General features: G+C 37.1%; 1 protein-coding gene across 2 annotated transcripts in view; it reads left to right on the top strand.

Annotated features, from left to right (window-relative positions):
* chrm3a (cholinergic receptor, muscarinic 3a) overlaps positions 1-22,660 on the top strand; it is a 102,867-nt gene that overhangs the window by 29,459 nt on the left and 50,748 nt on the right. For both annotated transcript variants that reach the window (XM_084393199.1, XM_084393200.1), the window contains exon 2: positions 2,517-2,638. The gene's annotated coding sequence lies outside the window, so the exon portion shown is untranslated. The remainder of the gene's footprint in view (positions 1-2,516; positions 2,639-22,660) is intronic.

Below are 22,660 nucleotides of genomic sequence, written 5' to 3'. Positions count from 1 at the left end.
TTCATTATTTCTGGCACATCATAATCAATTTAATTTGTGGGCACTGGGCATTATTTAGACAGCCGTATGAATGTGACTCCGAATGATAAGGCCATACGTACCCACAGAGGGTTCTTCTGTCATTATGGAGGAACTGTCTTTGTTGGGTTGTATAAATTATTTCCAGTAGTTCTTTTTCAGCTCTGTGGTGGTCTATTGTTTGGCTCAGATGGGGTCTTAAACAAGAGGGAGATACTCATACATTTTGCATGCTAAGAGACTTTCTGTTTTCCCTCGTTCTCGATCTTTATTATTCAAAAGCATTTCATTGTTAAAGAAATTTCTCATTATCAGGGCCATTGTGAACGTCTTGTTCTGAGACAGTGCTTTTGATTTATGGGGATTAAAAAAAAAAGCACTTGGTGGATTTTTATCATTATAGGGTGGTTGTGTACACACACTGCCAACTCATATTTATGTTCAAACACCATGTAAAAGTGAATTTTACATAATAGGTGCCCTTTAAAAATCTAAATACAAAATAATCACATAGCCTAGCTTTAGAAATAACCTGGCAGATAAGCAGCTGCTAATATACAGCATGAATGAATCTAAAAAATAACAAAAAAAGTCAGCTCTTCCCCTATGATTCTACAAAAGCAAGCAATGAAGGTGAAAAAGAGATCTCCTAAATTGGTGAAGTCCATGCTACACAAAATTATTAAAAAATCTGTAAAATTCAAAGTGGAAACCTTTGCTCTACTCGAAATTTTTGCTCTATTTTTTTTTTTCATTTTATTAGCACTTCTTGGGAAACCAAGATATGGCAGCTGGCATACTTAATGAATAGTCCTCCTAAAGAGTCATTCTCACCAGCCATTCCTTCACTTTTGATCATACTGATAAACAAATGATACCTATACCACCTAATGAGCAATTTCTGTCTAATACTAAATAGCATATTACATTTCCCTGATATCATATCCCTTTATCACATCTCGTTGTAAGATACAGTGGGGTCGTATACTATATATATCTCCTTTTTTTTTAAACCAAAATGATGCTTGATCGGTAAACCACTCTGAAAACGACCTGGTATTTATGCTTGATGAACGTTGATTTAACTGACTGCATAATCTGCCCACAAATTTACATAGCAAATCATAGTATTTGAGGCTTAGGGGTCTCTGATTTGGAGTCTTTATGCAATCACAAGCTGTTTTACTGCAATGTCAGAAGTTACAATAGATACAATTATTAGTAAGCTTATAGTAAGCAATCCCTATGTCACTGATTTTAGCAGATCCTAGTTTGAGACCAGCAGGTTTAGGGATTGATATGGATTTTTTTTTGGTGGAAAGATGCAGTATGGTTTAAGATTAAGGCACTGGCATCAGTGAATCTAATATGATTTTGTTTATATGAAATGTTTATATGTGAATAAAGCCTAAATGAAGTCTGTCATCATATAAATTGATTGTTTCTCTTCAGAAGACTTGGCTTAACCACTTGATTCATATGGATTTATTTTACACTTTCTTCATGAATGTTTTGAACTGTTGGAGTTTTGGGTGAATAGACTTTCAATGGATATATATATATATATATATATATAGAAAAATATCTTCATTTTGGTTTTGAAGATGAACGATAGTCTTATGGGTTTGGAACGACATGAGCGTGAGTAATTGATGACAGAATCAATAAAAAAATGGTGCTTTTGATAAAACTTGGCTTTCTATATTCTGACATATACTGACATTATAACAATAGCTGCAAATATCCTTTAAGTATTATTTAATTTTGATAAAAAGAGGATAATATATTAAGGATGGGATATCTAAAATTGTAATATCTTGGATATTTAGTTTAATGCTAAGTTTCTCAAAATTCAATATCATAAAGCAAACTTTGCTGAATCTTGTGCTAGTTCCTTGGAAGCACTCATTGTATCAGTCTGGTACCTTGTAAACACTTCAAAGTGATAAAATTGTGCACTGACACCTGACAATTTTGTAGAAGCCAGACATTCATAATATTGATACGTGATTTTGTCAGATAATGCCGTTTATGCATGTACTGTAGTATGCATCAGACAGTCAGTGAATGGTTTGTGGTCATGTTGTGAAATGGCTGCAACTATAGGATCACAATGACTTCAAGAGTAACATTGCTGCTTTTAGTGGCCTTTTGCAACAACAAACATGTTTTGGTAATCTTTCAAACTGCTCTGAGACACTGTAGCCCTTGACGACTCCTGTAGCTTCAGCGGTTTCAAGATGAAATCCAACAGAAGCCTGTGACATATTTGTTTATAAGCTTTGGATGGAGCAAGTTATTTCAGATGTGTTGAAGTTCTAAATTCTTGTCAAGTGTTGAGCAAGTGGCAGCTAAAATTACAATGTTTTTTATGGATCAAAGATGAGTTATTCATTTGTTGATGCGAATGTCTCAATACAGATAAGAGAGTGGTACTTCAGACTTTGATTCTTCTTGGGATCAAATAGGTCTGACTATGTTTGTTTGTGTGCCCGCAGGTCCGAGGCAGTATGAACCAGACTGATGTTTTGTCTCCATGCCAACTGAAGCTTCAGGTCGAGGTACACCTAAACCCTCCTGTCAGAAGGTGACCTCTCTGCCCCAATCCAGTCTCTACAGGGTGAGTGACCACATCATTGCACATACACAGTGACAGCATTGTTGAAATGCATTTTTGTTTTGTTCCCTTCTTTATTTTTAAGCTAACTTTTTCTTGCTTAAGTTTATTCTTCTGTTATGAAATTGCAGCATATGTGAGCTTTTTCAAATGGTAGTGCAATGAATTTGATGGGGAATAATGATAATGAATAACTCATTCTGATGCCTGTTTGAGTTCAGACAGCTCACTTTGTGCTGATTATTACGGAAAGGCCATTAAAGGTCATATAAGTTTGATTAAAGGAAATGTCAGTGAGAGAGACTTTTTGTAGAATAATTCAATCTTCATGTTTTTTAAACCTCTCTTTGAGTCTCCCAGTGTGTCTTTCCATGTATATTTATGTAGAGAAATGCATTGGTTTGTCATAATTACTCGTAATAAGTCCTTTTGTCATAAGTATACTTGTAAATTGTACACAACGTATATATTTGGACAAAAATTGAGCTACATTAAAAAAAACCCTGAATATATATATATATATATATATATATATATATATATATATTCTTTTTTTTAGAATGCAATGACATTTTAAAGAAAATAAACTCTTCAGCAAACACATTTTTCAAAAGAAAGTTGGTTATAAAACAGATTTAAATGGTAAAACAATAGATACAGTGTATAAAACAAATGCACTTAGAAACTTTTCAGAAAAGATTTTTTTTGTCAAACTGATCATGTTCATAGTTAATATGAACTACATCTGTGGGAAGTTGAGGGAAACATACTTCATACACTACTGTTGAAAATTTTGTGGAATGCAAGATTATGTTTGAAAAAAGTATGTTGTGCTCAGCATGGCTGCATTTATTTAATCAAAATGCAGTCAAAACAGTAATATTGTGATATATTGTCACAGTTTAAAACAACTATTTTGTTATTTGTTTTCTATTTTCTATTTTAATTTTCAAATGTAATTTATTCCTGTGATGGCAAAACTATTACTCCAGTCTTCTTCAGTGTCCCATGATTCTTCAGAAATTTTTTTAATATGCTGATTTGGTGCATGCTCATAAAAATGTTCTTATTATAAATGTTGAAAACAGTTGTGCTGCTCAATTATTATTTTTTTTTTTTTGTGAAACCATGATACGTTTTCACATCATTAAACTGTAAATGTTTTGCTATCCCTTTTCATCAATTTAATGCATCCCTGCTGAATAAAAGCACTCATACTTTTGACACCAGTTGTTTAGAGTAACAGAAATTTTAAATGGATCAGAAACGGAATTTGTTTCGAGAAAAGCTTAAGCTTAATTTGTTTGCACTTCTGCTTAGTTTGATGTTTTGTTATAAAATGCAATGGCATTCATGCATTTGTAGGCATGACTAAAGTGTCCAAATACTTTTTGAGGCCACTGTTGCCTTTCTTTGTATCTGTACCTGGTTCTAATATGTTCAGGAAAAGCATACGTAACATTAATGTGTAATTGTATTAAAATGCGCAGTACACTTTCAGAACAAAAAGGTATAAAAGCTGTCACTGGGGTGGGACCTTTTCAAAAGGAAATATATGTACCACTTAGGTACTAATATACATGGTAGGTTTTAAGCTATATTCACCCTTTAGGGCTCAATAAGGTACAAAGGTGTACCTATTGAAAGGGAACTGCCCGCCCCAGTGACAGCTTTTGTACCTTCTTATTTTACCTGAGAGTCAGAAAGGTGTCTCTCTCTCTCTCTCTCTCTCTCTCTCTCTCTCTCTCTCTCTCTCTCTCTCTCTCTCTCTCTCTGCCTTTCTGCGTGGGTGTGCTGTAGCAGCTTGACACTGAAATCTTTGGAGCTTAATTATGGTCCTGTCACACCGGGAGAATGAAACATTTCGATCTCTCCTCGCGTAATCATTGAACATGAACATCAAAATCGACCCATCATTAATACCTTCTGAGGTGCATGACTTTACATAGAGTGACATATGTGTGTGTTGGATGACAGAAATAGCTGAGATTTATGATGTATTGATGGGTATGGATTGCTCATTATTAAAATAATACCATTGTGCTACCTAAATAGTACAGTGAAAAATATCATGACATTAAAAGATGACCATATTCATATACCATGGTATTTAAATGCTATTCAATGGTACTTGGTGGTCTTCTAGAATAGGTTTTCATGCTTGAATGTTAAAAACATAATTTTTCACATATTTTACATTGTTGTCGCAGCTCAGCCTGTCTGTTACGCTCTGTTTAGCTCCGGTCTCTATGAAACCCCTCCTTCTGAAAAGCGCAACATGCTCTGATTGGTCGGCTGGACCAATGTGCTGTGATTGGTCAACCACTTCGAGTGTGTTTATGTCTCACTCCTTAACATAACCGCAAGTTTCAACACACTACTAATGCAACTCAACCAGGCTTTGCCACTTTTTTTTGCGTATGCCTTAGGCAGGAATTATTTAAACGGGGAATATCGTGACCTGTGCGTTCCCAGAAGAAAACTCAAGACTACAATGGAGGCGTTTCAGGGAGTTCAGAAACTGATATAGAGAATAACTCCCGTTGGAGTGGACTTTGTGCTTTGTATCTTTGCAGACCTTTTTCATGCTTAAACAGCAATATTACACACTAAAGAAAGTTGAAAATGTAAAAAAGCATAATAGGACGGACCCCTTTAAAAAAAGTATTACATTCAAAATGTCTGTTTTGACCATTAGGCTATACTGTTAGCAAAGCTAGTTAAGTTTATTATGGTATAGTGTCAGGGTATGCAGGCTTGGATTTAAACTGTGTTTCTTTGTCTTTTTTTTTTCAGTTGATGTGTGTTGGACATATTTACTTGATGCACTCAAACAGTAAATCAGGGCTTTTTATAAACAGTAACTGAGGCCATAATGGTGTCACATCCTGCCAAATGATCAGCTTTGTCTTGTCATGCAAGGGGAGAATTAGATGGTATTAGACCAAATTTTTTTTAATATTTTGTGGTTGGTTAGTCTGGATGAAATGACATCCATTGACATTGTAGGCAGCTTCCTGTTTTTTTTCTCAGTCAGCTTTTAGATGTTTGCACAACATGATTAGGGCATGGAATAATGGGACACTTTTTCAACATCTCTAATCTTCCTCTGGTGACCCACTGAAAGAATCAGCCAGATTATTCTGCTCATATTGGTTAGATCCAAATCAGTTTTTGAGAGGCTGTGTTATGTACACATTTGATTTGGATGATTTGCTTATTTACGAATTTAAATGACCAGCACAGTCTGTCAAAATGCATTCAGTGTAGTGTCACTCAAACAGAAATGACATGCGATCAATGCAGAATATGAATTTATTTATAAGCAATGAAGTCAGTCATGTTCTGTAGCAACTAGTCAGGCTCTGCTTTTGTTGTCTGTTGTTTGTTTTTTAGGTAGGGCAGAGCGATATGTGTGTGTGTGTGTGTGTGTATATATATATATATATATATATATATATATATATATATGAAAAAATATATATATATATATGAAAAATATATATTTTTTGTGGCCAATATAGTATCAATTTGTCTTGGGAATGACAGATAGCCAGAGGGATTTTGATCCATTCCTCTTCTAAGAACAGTGGCCAGGTCACTGTGTGATGTTGGTGAAGGAAAACATCTTCTTGCTCTTCCAAAATATCCCAAAGTGGCTCAAAAATATTTAGATGGTCCTCCACATATATCCACATGGTCCTCCAGAATGGTTCGGTAGTCCTTGGCAGTGACGCGCCAATCAAGCACAGTACGGAATGCCATGATATTTCAGCCCAAACCATCACTGATCCACCCCTGTGCTAGGGATGCACCGACCCACATTGTTTCACTTCCGATCCGATCCCGATACCTGAATTTGGATATCGGCCGATACGGATATTATTCCGAGACCAGAGCTGTGTTTGCTTTAATATTATTGTTTATTTTATATGATGCTGAAATAAACTTCTCTCAACAGGCAAGTATGATATGTACGTATGTATGCACGTATGTCCCAAAAGGCAACTTGAGGTAAGTATAAGGTCAGAAAAGGAAGTCAGAAAAACAGGAAATCCTGTTAACAGGTAAAATCCCATTCTGAAAACAAATATGCAACTGTAAGGGTTTCAAATTGATTGTCATGTCAATATTTATTACATTCCCAAAATGTAAAATACTTGAGTCTTGAAATATAAGAAAAGTGCAAGTGTAAACATCTTACACACACACTATCTGAAGGATGATCCTCGCTCCGATGCAGTAACTCTCTCGATGAATGCTCGATCAACATCAGCCATCTTGCAAACAGACAAGCGGATTTCGCCTCAGACGCGCGTCAATTTTGCTTCAAACTTTTGCTTTTTATACCGATACTGGATCGGATCGGCCCCATCCCTACCCTGTGCTTCATACTGGGCACACAACAGTCGGGGGTGGTAAGCCTCTTTGGGGCTTCTCCACCCCGTAACTCCACACAGCATATCAGAATGATTTCTGAAGGATCATGTGACACTGAAGACTGAAAATGCAGCTTTGCCATCACAGAAATAAATGTCATTTTAAAATATATAAAAATTTAAACCAGTTATTTTCGCTGCTTCTTCAAAGTTGCCCCATGCTTCAAACGGATAAAACGGACGTGTATCAGGTTTTCTGTTGGATTAAGGTTTTAGGACAGAACTCCATTTGAGAGTGATGTAAATGGGTCTCATTTGCCTCCAGTTACTGATAGCACAGAACAACACCCCCCAGCATTGCTCTTCATATCTGAAAAGAAGCTCTGCCACCTGACCTCCCCCACACCTCCCCCGCACCTGTCTGGGTTCTCCAGGTGTGTGTGTTGGTCCATCCTCTATTAGGGATTAATTAACACTCTGTAAGGGGAAGACTGGAGGAAGGTTGAGTGTTCAATGCAGAGGGAAAGATGGATTGCGAAGAGGGGAGAAGTGAAATAGAGTAAAAAAGAAAGAGGCCGGTGAGCCGCTGATGGGTGAGAGTCTGTGATGGGATTTAATTGCCTGCTTGTACAGGCTGCAGGGTATTGTACCTGCCTGTCACACTAACACACTCACCGTAGAGTAAAGTTTTAAGTGTGTGAGGGTGCACATTTGAGCATGCTATCTGCAAACATGATACATGGAAGTCAACTTAATAGTATTTATTGATTAGTTGTTTTAAATTAGTTTTCCATTTAATTTTAGTTTTAGTCATTTTATTATGTGCTTTTGTCATATGTATTAGTTTTTCAGTGTTAGCCATTTTAGTACTTCAACTTTTCAGTTTTTTATGCAGAAAGAGTTCGTTTTTCATTGAATATGTGTATTTTATTTTATTTCAGTAAAACATATATTTTTAATAGGTTTAGTTAACAATAACAACATTTGACTGAGAAACACAAGAAGACATGGTAGAAAACTGTCTGTGATTTGGATTTTTGGGTGAACTATACCTTTTAAAAACTCTACTTTATACTTTCATAATTTGTTAATTTAGAAACATGAGTAGCTAATTATCATATATACTCTGTATATTGTGTTTTATTCATTGTGATTCTCCATGTTACATTGTTCCTCTGACTATCCGTGTTAAACAGCTGCCATCTGAATTCAGATTTTTCTGAGAAGCTGAAAACTCATTTGACTCTCTCTGGTTGATTGGGTTCAGTCATAAGCAACTTTATCACATAAATGCATGCATAATTCCATAGTTGTGCCCCCCTGGCCCAAGGCCACATTCACTATTAAACCGCATTCTTCTCAGCCAATCACATCACAGCATCCTCCTAAGCATGACAAGGGAAAAGTTTATCCCCAAAGACATTGCATTGCTGAACACACGAACACACACATGCTGTCGCTACGACCACCACAGCTCCATAAAAAGTGATCACCACTGTTGAAATTGGTAATTATGGAAAGAGGGGAATAATTTTGGTTTATCTATGTCAGTCACGCTTGCTACACTCTGTCTTTTGGCTTCAACGGGAACTGCAGTGTAGAGCGTATGCCAGGAATGCATTTCTAACAGAGCGGGAATAATCACATTGAACTGCCGGCCTGCATGAGTAAATAGCATGGGCACAGTGTGCTGAAAAATTGTGTTTACTTGACGCCACTAAATGCCTCCAAACGCTTGGATTATCCGGCGGTAATTCTGCCACTGGCAAAGATCAAGTCTCATTTATCAGTGATAAATGGTGCTGTATTGTATATCATGATAGACCAGATTTTTACATTTTTGGAATAAAATTATTGATGCAATTTTAGTTTTATTTTATGATTGCTTTAGGTGATTGTTGACTGGCATAAGTCATAAGAGCCTAGCCAAAGGGTACGTTTACATGACAGCGATATGCTTAAAACGGAGAAGTTTTTCCTTTGAGTTGTCTACGTACAGAAGACACCATTGTCAAAACGATCCTCATTCACACGGATTCGCGAAAACGACAAAAAACCCTGTATTCTGCTGCCAGGTCATTAGATGGCGATGAAACACTATAGACTGAACACGTAATATTCATGTGCATGATGTTATTGTCTTCGGAGATTCGCATTTTTGTTGTTTATATGGAGACTGTTTTCAAAAACTTGCACTTTGAAACCCGGTTTTAAAAGTTTGTGTAACCCTGTTACTGAATGATTTTCACCCTTTTGGCTCTTACTTGTAAGGAAGACAGATATATATACAATACTGCTTTACATGAAAGAAAGGTCAGACGTCAACGTTGTGCAACATCAGAGACATCCAGCAAACCTTGAACCGCTCATTTGAATATTCTGTCCACGGACGACTCAAGGAATGGATGGTAGGAAGCGAAGTTGGATTATTCATTAAATGAGAGACAGACAGATAATGGTGCGTGGGTGCATGTGTATCATAATTGAAGTTTCTTGAGGCATAGAATAGGAGGATCTGCTCTGAATAAGCTCGTTTTGCCTCCAGAAGTAAATTCCTCATCTTCACAGGTGCTTTCACCTGCACCTGTTATCTTTTTATCCACTTGGATGAATCTCAATGTCCATGTGTCTCTCTCTTTTCTCTATTCACTCTCTCTCAGTTTGTCCGGACCAGCATTGTGCACACACTTTGGCAGGTGTTGTAGTGCAGGTGAGAAGATTGTGCGTGTGAACTGCGTCATAAAATCTTTGACAGAAGACCGAATCTCCCCCTAGATGCTTGCCCTTTAGATCATCTCAGATGTGAGATAGCAGGATTTCACAGATCACAGACAATTGAGATTTATGTGACAATTCTTGAGCGGACGCTGCAGTTAGAGTTAGTTGAAATGGATCGAAGAGTTCATCCGGCATCAGTTGGTTCGTTTCATTCTTGGGGTAAAGGAACCAGTCAGTTGAGCTGATGTGGATCATTGCATTGATCCATGCTTGTCAATTCTCCTGCTTCACATCAAACTGCATTTCAGATACAGTGACTTTAATGCTTTGTATTTAAAATCATCTAAAAGTCATTTATTTGTCTTTAAAGACCCCATAAGATGGGGTTTCTTCTTGAAACAGGAAATTGGTGCAAACAAATGTCACAACCCAACAAAGCCACTTCCTTCATAACCTACTGGCAAAGGAAATGTGATAAGTACATTTAAATAAAAAGAATGAGTGCTGTTACAATTATAAGGTTTTATTTATAATTTAGGGAAGTTTTTATTTCAGAGAATATTTGATTGTACAAAAGTTTGTATAAAGAGTCAATCATAAAAATGTTTTTGTCAATTTTTCCAGGAAGAGAAACACTGTCAATTTTAAATATGTATTTTGTTTTTATATTTATTTTCTCATTTTTGGGAGTAGGCTACATTAGCATGTAGATGCCCTCAAAGCCATGGCATTGTCACAAAAGGTTTTTTCTTTTCTTTTAAATGTATGTATTTTCGATGAGGATTTAACGGGGTCTTTAATTTGTCAGATCATACTGTTGAAATGTTTGGGTCGGCAAGATTTTTTAATTGATTTTGAAAGAAGTCTCTTGTGCTCACTAAGGCTGCATTTATTTGAACAAAAATACATATTGTGAAATATTATTATAAACCAGTGTTTTATATTGGTATATATTTTAGAATGTAATTTATATCATTCATTATTATGTTGCTGCCCTTTTTAGCCATAACTTGCGTATGTATATTTTGTATATTTTTTTTATGTGTAACTGCCTTCAGGTCTTATAATGCAAACCCTGCATCGGTGCCATCTGACAGACGAAGGATCCCTGTCCTTGTAATATAATATTAATAGCAGAAACTACCATATTCTTGACAACTGAGACAGTGATAGTTACAACTGCTGAAAGAGACCGTTTCAGGTCACTGCTTGAGAATGAAATGCCTTTACTCTGTGCAAATATGACAGAGGTTCACTGAGAAAAACGTACTCGATCCATGTCCTCCATCAGTTTAGAGAAAGATGGAGTTTCTCTTAATGTATACAAGAGGACAGAAGGGCAGAGATGATGGCACATAGACAGGATCCAACACTGAATTGAAAAACTTTGGTGTTTCTTTCTTTTCTTGGTAATATGGTGCAGTGAGCTGGTAAATCCTTGAAGGTTTTGGCACTTGTATTACATAATCACAAATTTTTTTCTTATCTTGAAGTAGTAATCTGAATTAATGCGAGTAAATCTTACCCTGGCTGGCAATTGATTTTATTCCATTTTCGTCAATAATTCTGTGCTGAATGACTCATTCTCTCATTTCAGTTTCATATGAAATTAGTTCCTAAATGGTCTTCCCCACCACAGCCACTCATGAACAGATGCTTTCTCCCCCCTGGAATTCAATCACGTTGTATTGTGCTTTATTTTTCAACCTGGGTTTGGCTTGAGTGCAACTTGTGTCTGTAATGAGTAGGGCTGGGAGAAAAAACGATACACCTAGCTATCGCGATTTTTCTTTTTACGATTCTAAAATCGATTTTTTTATTCCAGAATCAATATTAATTCGAATTCAATTGCTTTATTTTTGTCCTTGCTTGTAGATGAGGTTTACAGAAGTTAGCCACTTTCGTTCCAACAGAGGATGAAATGTGTCGTTATATATGAGTGTTGAGTGACGTAATATCCCAAGTGGACGCGTGGAAGAGACGTGAGACTGAAAGCACTGAAAAGCCCTCGCGCTACTCATTTGCTGAGAGAGAGATACGACAATAGAGCTGCACGATTCGTCTTTAAAAGACTGTGATCTCGATTCAAACACCCACGCGATCTTTCAATTCGTCTGTCTATTAAACTTTGACAAAATCATATCGCAACATTCAAAGCTGTGTTGGCGCTGCCGCTGACCCGGAGAGAGTTGTCATGAAACAGCTTCACAAACAGTCTTTTTAACCTCATAGTATCATTATTTCTGTGATGCAATAGTTACAATTATCATAGAAGTACTTGGATAAAAGTTTAAAGTTCAAATATGAACACTGGTGCCTACGATAGAAACTTGGTGCTTAAAATAACGCATTTATCGATTACATTGTTTCGCCACTAAGTGACGACAAGTGACTGTTAAAAAATGTATTTGTTTTTTAATCATTTATTCAAGAGAATGTAGTATTGTATGATGCTTCTTGAAATAAAAGTCAGAAAGATGTGATGATTTGTTTTTGTAAATATGACTCATACATCATGTACAGTCTGTATAAGTGTATGATTTAACTTTTCCCGATGGTCTAGTGTTAAAAATATCGCAACCTTGTTGTCATAGAGAAATGGGCTCGTTGTAATTAGCCTAATGACAGAAAGGAAGAGACCACAGTGAAAGCCAGTCAATTATTGCATTATGCTAATATGAACTAAGACCATAATGGCAACTAGCATGGAAAAGAATTATCACTATTTCCTTCCAAATAACTCTGACTGACATTAAATGTCTCCCTGCCATAATGACTGCTCTTCACTTCATTAATCCTGACCAAATCAACATTCTCTTTCCCTTCTTAATCAAGGCCTTATTAAGTTCAGGTAATTCTGTAGACATAGAGTCAAGCAAAAACCAATTTAACAAGGTGCAAATGCACTCTAATAGCATATAGTAGGCTATTTATTTTTTTATTATTGTAAGTCATAGGCTAATTATTTTTTTCTGCGTAAATACATCTCCTGTATATGTAAATGCGAGTCAAAATAGACTGCACGGTATTTGCATAACTCTTTGCAAAACACTATTTGTCTGCAACAATTATTGTTGTACTGAATTTCAAAAGGATGTTTGTAATATTTTCAATTGATCATGGCTGCAGTAATTAATGAAATGATGATCAAGTAATGAAGAAGAGCATTATTACCAGGCATATATCCAGATGGTCCACGTGTGTCTGGACGTCTTAGGCTACATTCAGACTGTCAGTCCAAATCCGTTTAAAGCTACATCCATATGTGGTTTGAAATCCTATTCAAATCGCATTACTGGAAATTCGTTTCAGCCTGACCGCTCTAATCAGATCTTTCGTGTGGTTTATGTTACTTTCTCATGGCATGTAAAACGCAAACATCAGACGTTATAGGAAACATGCTGAAAGTCGCTGCTGAAACAAGACTGTGTTTTTCCAAAGTGCCGGATAAGCAGAAAATGACAATATAACGGAGACATGTTTGTAAACCGTAGGAGGCGACAGCATCCGGTTCTGCCGCTGCCTCAGAAGACGCAGTAGATCAGCGCGGAGGCTAAACATTTCCATGTTGTAAAATTTAAACAAGACAACATCTCTATTGCAAACCCCTCCATGTTGCGGTTGTATTTTGCGTATTCACGCAACTTCATTTCCATAGAAACCAATGCAGATATTCCAGAAAACGAAAGAGCTGCATGGACACACAAATCAGATCTGAACAGTTGCAATACACAGTGTGGATGTCAATAATTTTAGATCAGATTCCAATCGGATACACAAATAATCGGATTTGGACTTACAGTGTGAACGTAGACTTTGGCTACATCTACATTTGAAAACGGATACATTTGAAAACAGCGTTTTCGTTTTAAAATTAAGTTTCTAGTCCTCAATGAAATGTCAGAAAACACTTACATCTTACTGCACATGTGTGAAATGTAATAACTCACTGAGATGATACAGAGAGCATGAATTTATTAGCCAAATTTCCAACCACTTACTTGCACTCAATCGCTATTCCTTGTATGGTCTAAAACAAAGTTTCATGTTTTTGCCGCAGGACAGCAATTGCTAGTCATCTTTGCATGAATGTAATATGAAGACTACAATGTAACATTTAGCAGGGACATACCATTATAAACGGATATAACAGATATATATATATATATATATATATATATGGGTATGTACAATATGCAACACATGACTAAACATGCATCATCATTTTTCAAAAACCTCAGTTCACACTACAGCGCAAAAACAGCTTTTTCAAATTCTTCAAAAAGTTACATTTTTGCAGGACAAAAAAACTCAGTGGGGACGGGAGGCCAAGATCTAGAGAAAAAGATGGGTTTTCAAATGTTTTTGGATTACTTTAGACGTAGCCTTTGGGGAGCTGCACCATGCAAATAGTTTTTTGACTTTGGCAGTGCCTTTGCGCAATTGCGCTGATTTGCATTTAATTTCTTTTAATGAATTGGGCAATAAAACAATCCAGACATTGTGGATCAAACATCTATAATTCATTATTTGTGAATTTTCTCTATGTTGTTAAGCAAAAGATTTTTATATGTGACAGTTATCAACTATGTAGCTCATAGTTGATAACTGTCACATGAATGTTTTTCATGCATCATTTGAGGAAGCATAAATAATGGATGCAGGAGATGGAGGTTGCATATTGTGAAGAGGGTAATTCACTGAGAAGATGTTTAATGTGATGAAAAGACCCTCTTCAGGGGACCCATCATTTCACATTCATCTTAAATTTCCAAGAACCCCACATATGTATGTTTTTACTCATGATGACTTTGCTCGGAATGAGCATAATCACTCTGTGCCTTAAAAATGTTTATTATAGGTTAGTCAGACATTCGTCTTTGTGAGAGCTGTGTGACTTTTGAAAAACAGTTGTCGTTGGAAAAATAGTCATTTGAGAAAATGTATCAGTAGTGGCACAGTATCTAGAGGGATGAATTGTGGATCTGCGCTGCAATCTAAAATGGGAGATCATTGCACCGTAAGTCATATGATGTAAATAACAGCCCCCCAAAGGTGTGTTATGACTCTGCAATAACAGGTCATTATGCAGTATCATCATCATCATCATCATCATCATCATCAATATTACTCAACTTTTGTTTTTGTTCAAAATTGGAACTTTCTGATGAAAACTAATGCTTTTCATTTACAGTGCTACCCTTTGGAGGGAAACCCTTTAAAAAATCCTGAAGATCTGAATTGATGATTCTGGCTTTAATTAGTATAGCCTGTTTTAGTGATCTGATCAATTCTTTACAGGCTATGCTAATCTATGCCAGAATTAGCAATGCATGTGGGATGGACTTACTCTTCGCTTATAGGCATCACTTTGTATTAATAAGTGGTGGGCACGGTGGCACCAGAACAAGTTTTGAAGTGTGTGTGTGCTTTTGGATGTGCTGAGTATGACATTACATAATGATTATGGTTTAACATTAATTATGTCATCCTCAAATATTTTAACATGAACTTTTGCTGTTTTGCTAAATAGTCTGTGTGATTCATTGATACCAAGATCATTACATTAGTGAAATGTAAATAAAACTGAAATGTAAATAATTAGTAATATATGTTTTATACTTATATATTAAATTAAGAAAGTTGTATTGTTTGGAACAACATATGGGTGAGTAAAATATGACAGAATTTTCCTTTTTGGGCGAACTAGCCTTATAAGGATTTTGTTTCTTTCTTGCTCACTGCACATTTTACACCACAAGATAATAAAAGCAAGCGTTTACACCTCACTTACTGAGCAACTATATTCCATACGTTCTGAGAGCCTTGATCTGGTTTATTGTAGGTGTTTGTGTGATTGCCAAAGCAGAATTGTACAATACCACAAATAAGAAGAACAAAGCCAAAATGCAAAGACCGTTTCCCAAGAAAGATGTCCAATCCAGTCTACTCATCACCTTGTCGGTTTCCCAAGATTAGATAGTTTTGTCCTCTGACCAGAAACATAACACAAAGAAGACCTCATACAGACAAGAGCTGTGTGTCATCACCTGTCTGATTGTAATCTCCATGCAGTCCTGACTCAATGTTATAGGGCGGCAGAGAACGTTAAAAACTAAATTGGGTCAGCCTTCAGTCCTGATCTAAGAACATTCTTCGTTAACCTGGGGGGGTCAAAGGTCATCAGTTGGTGAATGGCCTTTGGAAACTAATTTAACACAACACTGCACCTTTGGAGAAGTCATTGTCAGGTGTTTGAATTATTTCTACGTATAGTCGGTCAGCATCTCTGGCGTCCCTCCAAACTCGTGTCATGCTCCTGTGCACTTGGACATGTTCCCTACATGTATGTGGACTGGAGTGCGTTTACGTTCTCTGATGTACTTCAAAAAGGCTTTGTTAAAATTTAAAAGAAAAACAATGGCAAGACTCAAATACGCTTTAAAGTTTCGTTATTCTTTCTTCTTAGGAGCAAAATAATGCATTATTTGTACTGTAAATATGTTCACTCTGCCTTTTTATTCCTCTTTTGTAATCTCTCTCGACCAGACTTTTCTACGCATTTGCTTTGCTCACAACGCTCAGGTGAAATCGCCTTGGGAAAAGGTGCCATCGTCCTAATTACTTACCCATGTTTTGTCCTTTTGCGCGATTGACAGGTGATATTAGTAGAAGTCCCTCTGTGTGCCTGAACCCCTGTTGGCTTCACAGTCTCATCACATTTCAGATCTAGGCAGGGCTCCTGATCTCAGATCAGCATGAAATGTCCACCTCTGCCCGGTCCCAGATTGGCATTTGAGTGGCAGAGCAAAAGGCTGTGAGTGTCTGTAGGCAGCTGGTACACACCCCTGGCATCCAGGTCCATGAATGTTAATGTAGCGCTGTAAAGCCCACGGGTACCAGATCTCTTCACAGTGGGAACACCTGAATTTACATACCCTGTCAGTCACTTTATTGCCTACTTAAAGGGATAGAGACCTAAGCTGGCGTGGGCTGCTGAAAGAGCAATAACTGTTGTATTTACCTGGGTTTTTCTGGAGTTTTTTTTAAAGCGAATTTGCATTTCGCTCCAGGGCTTATGTTGTTAAAGAAGGCTAATATCATCAGAAATTGAATTTCATTGAACTTTTGAGATAAAAGAGTTCACCTAATATTAACCTAATATTAGCTCTCGGGGTCCCCCTACAGTTGGGAAAGAGTATTGTCTTCAACTACTGTCGTAAAATCTGTCATGGTTACACCAGGGGATATACGTGCATTTGTTGACAAGCCGATATCCCCGAACTCTGCAGAAGGAGTTCTCACGTCTTGGGCAGACTGCCTGCGTTGTGTGTGAAATGTCTTCATCCCAGGTATAGTGGCATATATTTCAGCATGTCATATGAATATAATTTAGACAATATAGACAGACACGCGAGAAGCGACACGTTCAGAATTAATAAACTTTTAATAAACTACAGAACAATGCGAGCGGGAAGCAGCGCGCCTCACACGGCAGGACTTAAATGCTCAGAGAACGGACACTCACTGCACTAGTGATATAAAACACATCTTCCCCATGAACAACACAAAGTAAATACATTCGCACGTAACACACACACACACACAGGTCTGTTAACTTAAGCAATACTTTTAATAAGGTAGTCTAATATTTTTCTGACTAACAAATTATTGACACAGTAAAGGGTAGATTTAAATAAAGAAAAAACTAAATTTAAATAAAGAAAAAACTAAATTTAAATAAAGAAAAAAACAAAATTCAAATAAAAAAAACCGAAATTAAGTTAAATTAAAAACGAGATTAATTTAGAAGCTTAATACATTTTGTTTCTATTATTCTATTTTCCATAATGTCAAAGACGGAGAAAATAGGCAGAGTTGTGTTTTATAACATATTTCGTTTTATTGTTGACGAAAAGAGGCAGAGTTGAATTTTATACCATATTTCGTTTTATTGTTGGCTAAAATATCATAGTCATAGTCGTATCATTAACATAGTCAGGCTATGGCAGACGGGTCATTCAACCTATTGTAAGTCGATGTACCATCACAAGGGTCTTGGAAAATATATTATGAAGGTTGAAAAAATACATAGTGTTGCTTTAACTTCTTTCCATTTTTTTAAACAGAACTGCAAAACAGCTCTTTTCAAAATCCTCGGATTTCTAAAGAAACCTGAGAACATTAGCACCTTTTCAGTTTTTAGAAATGGCCAGTCATGAGGATTTTAGTACTGAAAAAGTAGTAGAAATTATTATCCTTAAACACTAATGATAAGAGTAAAATATGGGAACGTTTGTCAAACATTGTGCTGTTCCTGGCTTCATATCTACTCTGCGTATCCATTTTAATGATCCAAACACTAATGATAAAGTTTCAGCCATTTTTTTCAGCCATTTTAGGGGTGAGATAAGCTGGACATGTTTATGAAAAACTAAATTACTTTGTCACAAAAAAACTTTAACTAGCATTGCAAGTGGACCACAGTGGGGGAAAAAAAAGTATAATTTAATTCCTTAAGGAACTGAAATTAAGACCTCATCATTCATGTTTTATCAGTTGTCTGGCACACTATGACTGGCTTTTCAGCTTCAAAGAACCTATCAACATCTTTTCCTCCTGGTTTATACTTCATATTCTGATAATGAAATCGTATCAGTTTTCCTAGTTCATAAAATAATTCCCCAAATTTCTTTTCAGCATTCATGAAGTTGTTAGTGTTTGAGTTTAAACATGTGGCAACTCTTATTCTCTCAGCAGCCAGGTCTCTCTGCAGTCCATTTTATCCTGCTGGAACTGTTTATGCATTCAGAACTAATTAAGGGTTTAATACAGGGACCCATTTATTTGCAATATAAATTCATTTATTTTCCTTCTCAACACCTTCAAAATGTTTTTGCACTAATTTTTTTCCTGGCAGACTGTTAGTAGATGTCCTGGTGTCTTGATTGGTATACTTTTCTTTAAAAGTTGTGATGAAATGTCTTGCTGTGTGAAGTCTGGACGTCTGTTTGGACTGTTATGAGCAGATGAGATTTGAGCTATTGGAGCAGATTAGCCTTATGGCTCTCTGTGTGTGCCTGATTAAAATTGAGATAAGCTAACAGTGTGAACTGTGTGAAGTACACCTGATGATGGCAAAGTTTGATGCACAAAGCAGGACAAATGAAGAGGAATTTGTATTTTATTGGCTTCCACAGTTTGACTTTGGCTTTGTTAGAAATTGAAAATAAATTAAATTGAATTAAAAATTGAAAATAGCGTTTTTTCACCATTGACTCACCTTCATGTCATTCTAAATGTGTGTGACTTTTTTGAGAACTGACTAATGTTTAGGAGGTTCTTTTTCATTTCATTTTTTACAAACAAATAGGCCGATTCCAGTACCGGTTTCCATATTTATTTATTTTAGCAAATTTATTTGTTATTTTATTTGCTCTGTTACAGGCCAAACTGGCCTTAAACAAAAAAGTGTCTGTAGTCATTTAAAATTAGAGGCAACCACTTTGTGCATTTTATTCACAATCCAAACAAAGATTTTACACATATGTTGCAAGAGCAGTTGTTTTTTATTGAAATTAGATTGTATATTTTCAAGATTTAAAGCAAAAACAGAATGGTCTGACTTTAGCTTTGTGAAATTGTGCTATCCTAGCCTATCCTAAAAGTGGCCCATTGTCACATTCAGTTTAGCTTGTCTGTTTCATTTCCATGGACTCATAGTTTGCCTATGGTTTCCTTTTTCTTTTGTTCTCATTTCCCTGCCACTTTTTTTTTCACCATGGTTATTGATTTAACAAGCACATGCCCAGCTCAGAATTGCCTGTGCCTGCAGTGTTCCCACCCAGCCTCCCTCTCCTGCCTCCTCTTCCTGAATCAGTCAGTTCCTATGCCCAGTCTTCGCTGTCTCCCGTCTGCCCCTCGGCTCCTCTTCCTCTCCCTCCCCTCAGTGGTGTGGATCCATCTTGGCCTGCTGTTATCCAGCTCCACCTGGGCGAGTGTATCCCCTAGCTCCATCTCCAGCTGCTGATCTCGTCACTCCACCTCGGCTCGTCGCCCTGACTCCGCCGCCTTGGTTTCTCCCTCCCTCGGCTCCACCTGGGACCATCAGCCTTACGGCTTCACCAGGCTCCCTCGTTCTTCCGGCTCCACCTTGGTCGGACGTCACCATCTTTGTGCCACGGACTTCCAAGTCATCCACAATGCTCTGTCTCTCCACTCTTTCAGCTGTGTCTGGCTCCACCCTCCCTCCTGTTCCACTGCAGCCCTCGGTCGCTCTGGCTTCACTTCAGCCCTCTGGTACCCTTTTCCACCTCGGGGGATCATTGCTACGGCTCTGTGGTGGCCTCGGAAGACTACAGTGTAATTTTGTCCCATCAGCTCTCCGTCTGCGCCCAGGGCTCCATCTCCATTGTCATCATCTCTGTCAGACATCCCCCGGGTGTGGTCAGCCAAGTTTCCATCATGGCTCCTCCCTCCTTCCCGATGTCCAACGATGGACATCGTTCCTTGGTTTTGTAGAAAGCCTTTCTTTAAAGTGAATTTCGTTTTGTATAAATTGTATCTTAATTAAAAAAATATAAGCAAATATAGCAGACAGTATAATCATGACATGGAGGCGCCGGCGCCATACGCTGAGTTTCGGTTAATTTATGATGAGATGCGCTCCAGTTCATGTGCAATGCAAGTCATAGAAACATGAGACATGAGAACAGACATGAGAAATATAGGCTATCTATTGAAAGCTTGAAATGTCTTTAAACGAATCAATTCAAAACAAAAAGAAATAGGCTACTCTCTGATTATGTAATCCATTATGTGCATTTCTCTCTATAGGCGCATTCACTACGGAGATGGCGATCGTCAACTTCATCTTTGCAGCCGACACTGACACAGAAAACACTAGTTTATTAATAAAAATCATATATATAATTGCGCAGCTCCCCCTGTCAATGATCTACTGTAGCACCTCCTCAGCATCTGCGTTGAAAATTCTCTGGCGCCGCCCCTGGAAACAGACTGAAGTAATTTTTTGCTGAATCTTCTCAGCTGTAGTTATTTTATACAAACATTGCTCATAATTTCTCTTAAAAACACTTTCAGCACTTATCTCAGCTTAATAAGGTTGCTTGTTCAGCTCTGACTGTAAACCTTGCTAACCTGAGCAGTGTTGACAGACCCTAGACTAGAGTTTATCAGAAGTGAATGAAGGAGAGAACGTTCTAGCTGTGAGTGCATCCTTCAGCACTTTGAGTAATGGCTTGTAATTTCCAAGGGCAGAGTCATTACAGTAGTCCTGGTTGTCTGGGTTTTATAGACCCAGGAATAACCCCACACAAGATGGAGGAAGTCTCCCATCAGCAAAAGCTGTGCTGTGATAGTCAGCATTTGTGCAGCATTTGACATCTCCAATGTCTTCAGGAAGTCTATGTGTGTGCGAACATAGATGCCCAAATCCCACAGCTAACTGTTAGTTTGTTTGGTTGTAGAGTTTATGGCAGCGAATTGATCACATTATAGCCCATGACTTATTTAAGGAAATGTAAGGAAGGAAAACAGATAATATATTATAAAATAATTGAATCAATTTATTTGATTTGTTTTGATTCTGAATGTTCACCATTTCTGAAATTTTTAAGTAAACTCACAGGTTAAGGTGTGCTCACATTTACCATTCTTCAGCAAAATTTAGCAATTTTGTATGTGCAACGCAATGTCAAAATAAACATCTAAAGCTACTCTGCCAGCAACGGTCCATTAGGTGAAATTCGTCATTGCACCAATTCCCATTAAAATAAATGGATTTTGTATGCCAAATTTCACAGAACAACGTTAAATGTCCTGCACAGCCATTATATTGAATTCATAGGAAATTATCTACATTTTTAGCTTAAACTTGCCACAACTTTATCTGACCTACATTTTAAAGTGGCCAAAGTTCATTTCATTTGAGTGTTTTTGAAATACATTATATCACAATAATAGGCCAAAGTGAATAGAATTAATTTAAATAATGACCTCCTTGAACTGTTATGATTGTTGGCAGCTTAAACTCCATACACTTTACACTTTACATATGCAGAAAATGGAATGCCATTTTTCTTTTAAACTTTATTAAATGTGATGAGAATCTATCCCAGATAAACTCCATATGGTTTTATGATCCAATCATGATCAGATCACAATGCGTCTTGTATGCATTTCACCTATGATCTGATCACTGAAAATGCATAAAGGTCAGTATAAAGAGGAATATACAGGAATAATCTGCTTGTTGATATCTAGTTAACCTGCTAATGAGTGCCTTTCAAAAATGTGATGCCAAACTTTGGCAAATCCTTTTCCCCCCTACAAAGTGTTCTGTACTGTTTGTGTTTCTAATTGACCATGCAAGAGTTTCTTGTTCTTACTAACTTCGAACTGGAGAGTTCATCTTACAGTATGTGTTTTTCTCTCAATTAAGGGCCAAATAAGGAGAAGAAAAATACAGCTGGTTAATGTTGGGGAGGAGAGAGAGAGTGAGTGATCGTCTGTTATAGTGGACCACAGAGATTCTGTGTGTGCCAGACTCTTTGGCTTTCCATCGTCATACAGCCTGATAAATACTTCACACCTGCAGTGAATACTGCACAGAGTCAATCATCAGTCTTTTAAGAAGGAACAAAACAGAAAGTTTCTGCTGCAGCCTCTGCTTTCATTTATTTGAAAAGGAATCAGATCCCTTTCATAAGTCAGTGTGAAGTGTAAATAGGACGAGAAGGGAAACCTTTAAAGAACATTCTAGAGGCATGACATGACACGTTATAAAGCATTATATCTCCATTCTTGGAAAGTGTGGAAAGTGTGAAAATCTGAAACGTAACAGGAAATGTGAAATTGACCAGCAAATACTGGCCAAACACCTGACAAATACTTTGAGTGGATAAGA

This window comes from Rutilus rutilus (genome assembly GCF_951802725.1).
Source record: "Rutilus rutilus genome assembly, chromosome: 21".
NCBI classification, from domain to species: Eukaryota; Metazoa; Chordata; class Actinopteri; order Cypriniformes; family Leuciscidae; genus Rutilus; species Rutilus rutilus.
The sequence above is the reverse complement of the archived record's forward strand: the minus strand, read 5'-3'. Positions and strand labels throughout refer to the sequence as shown.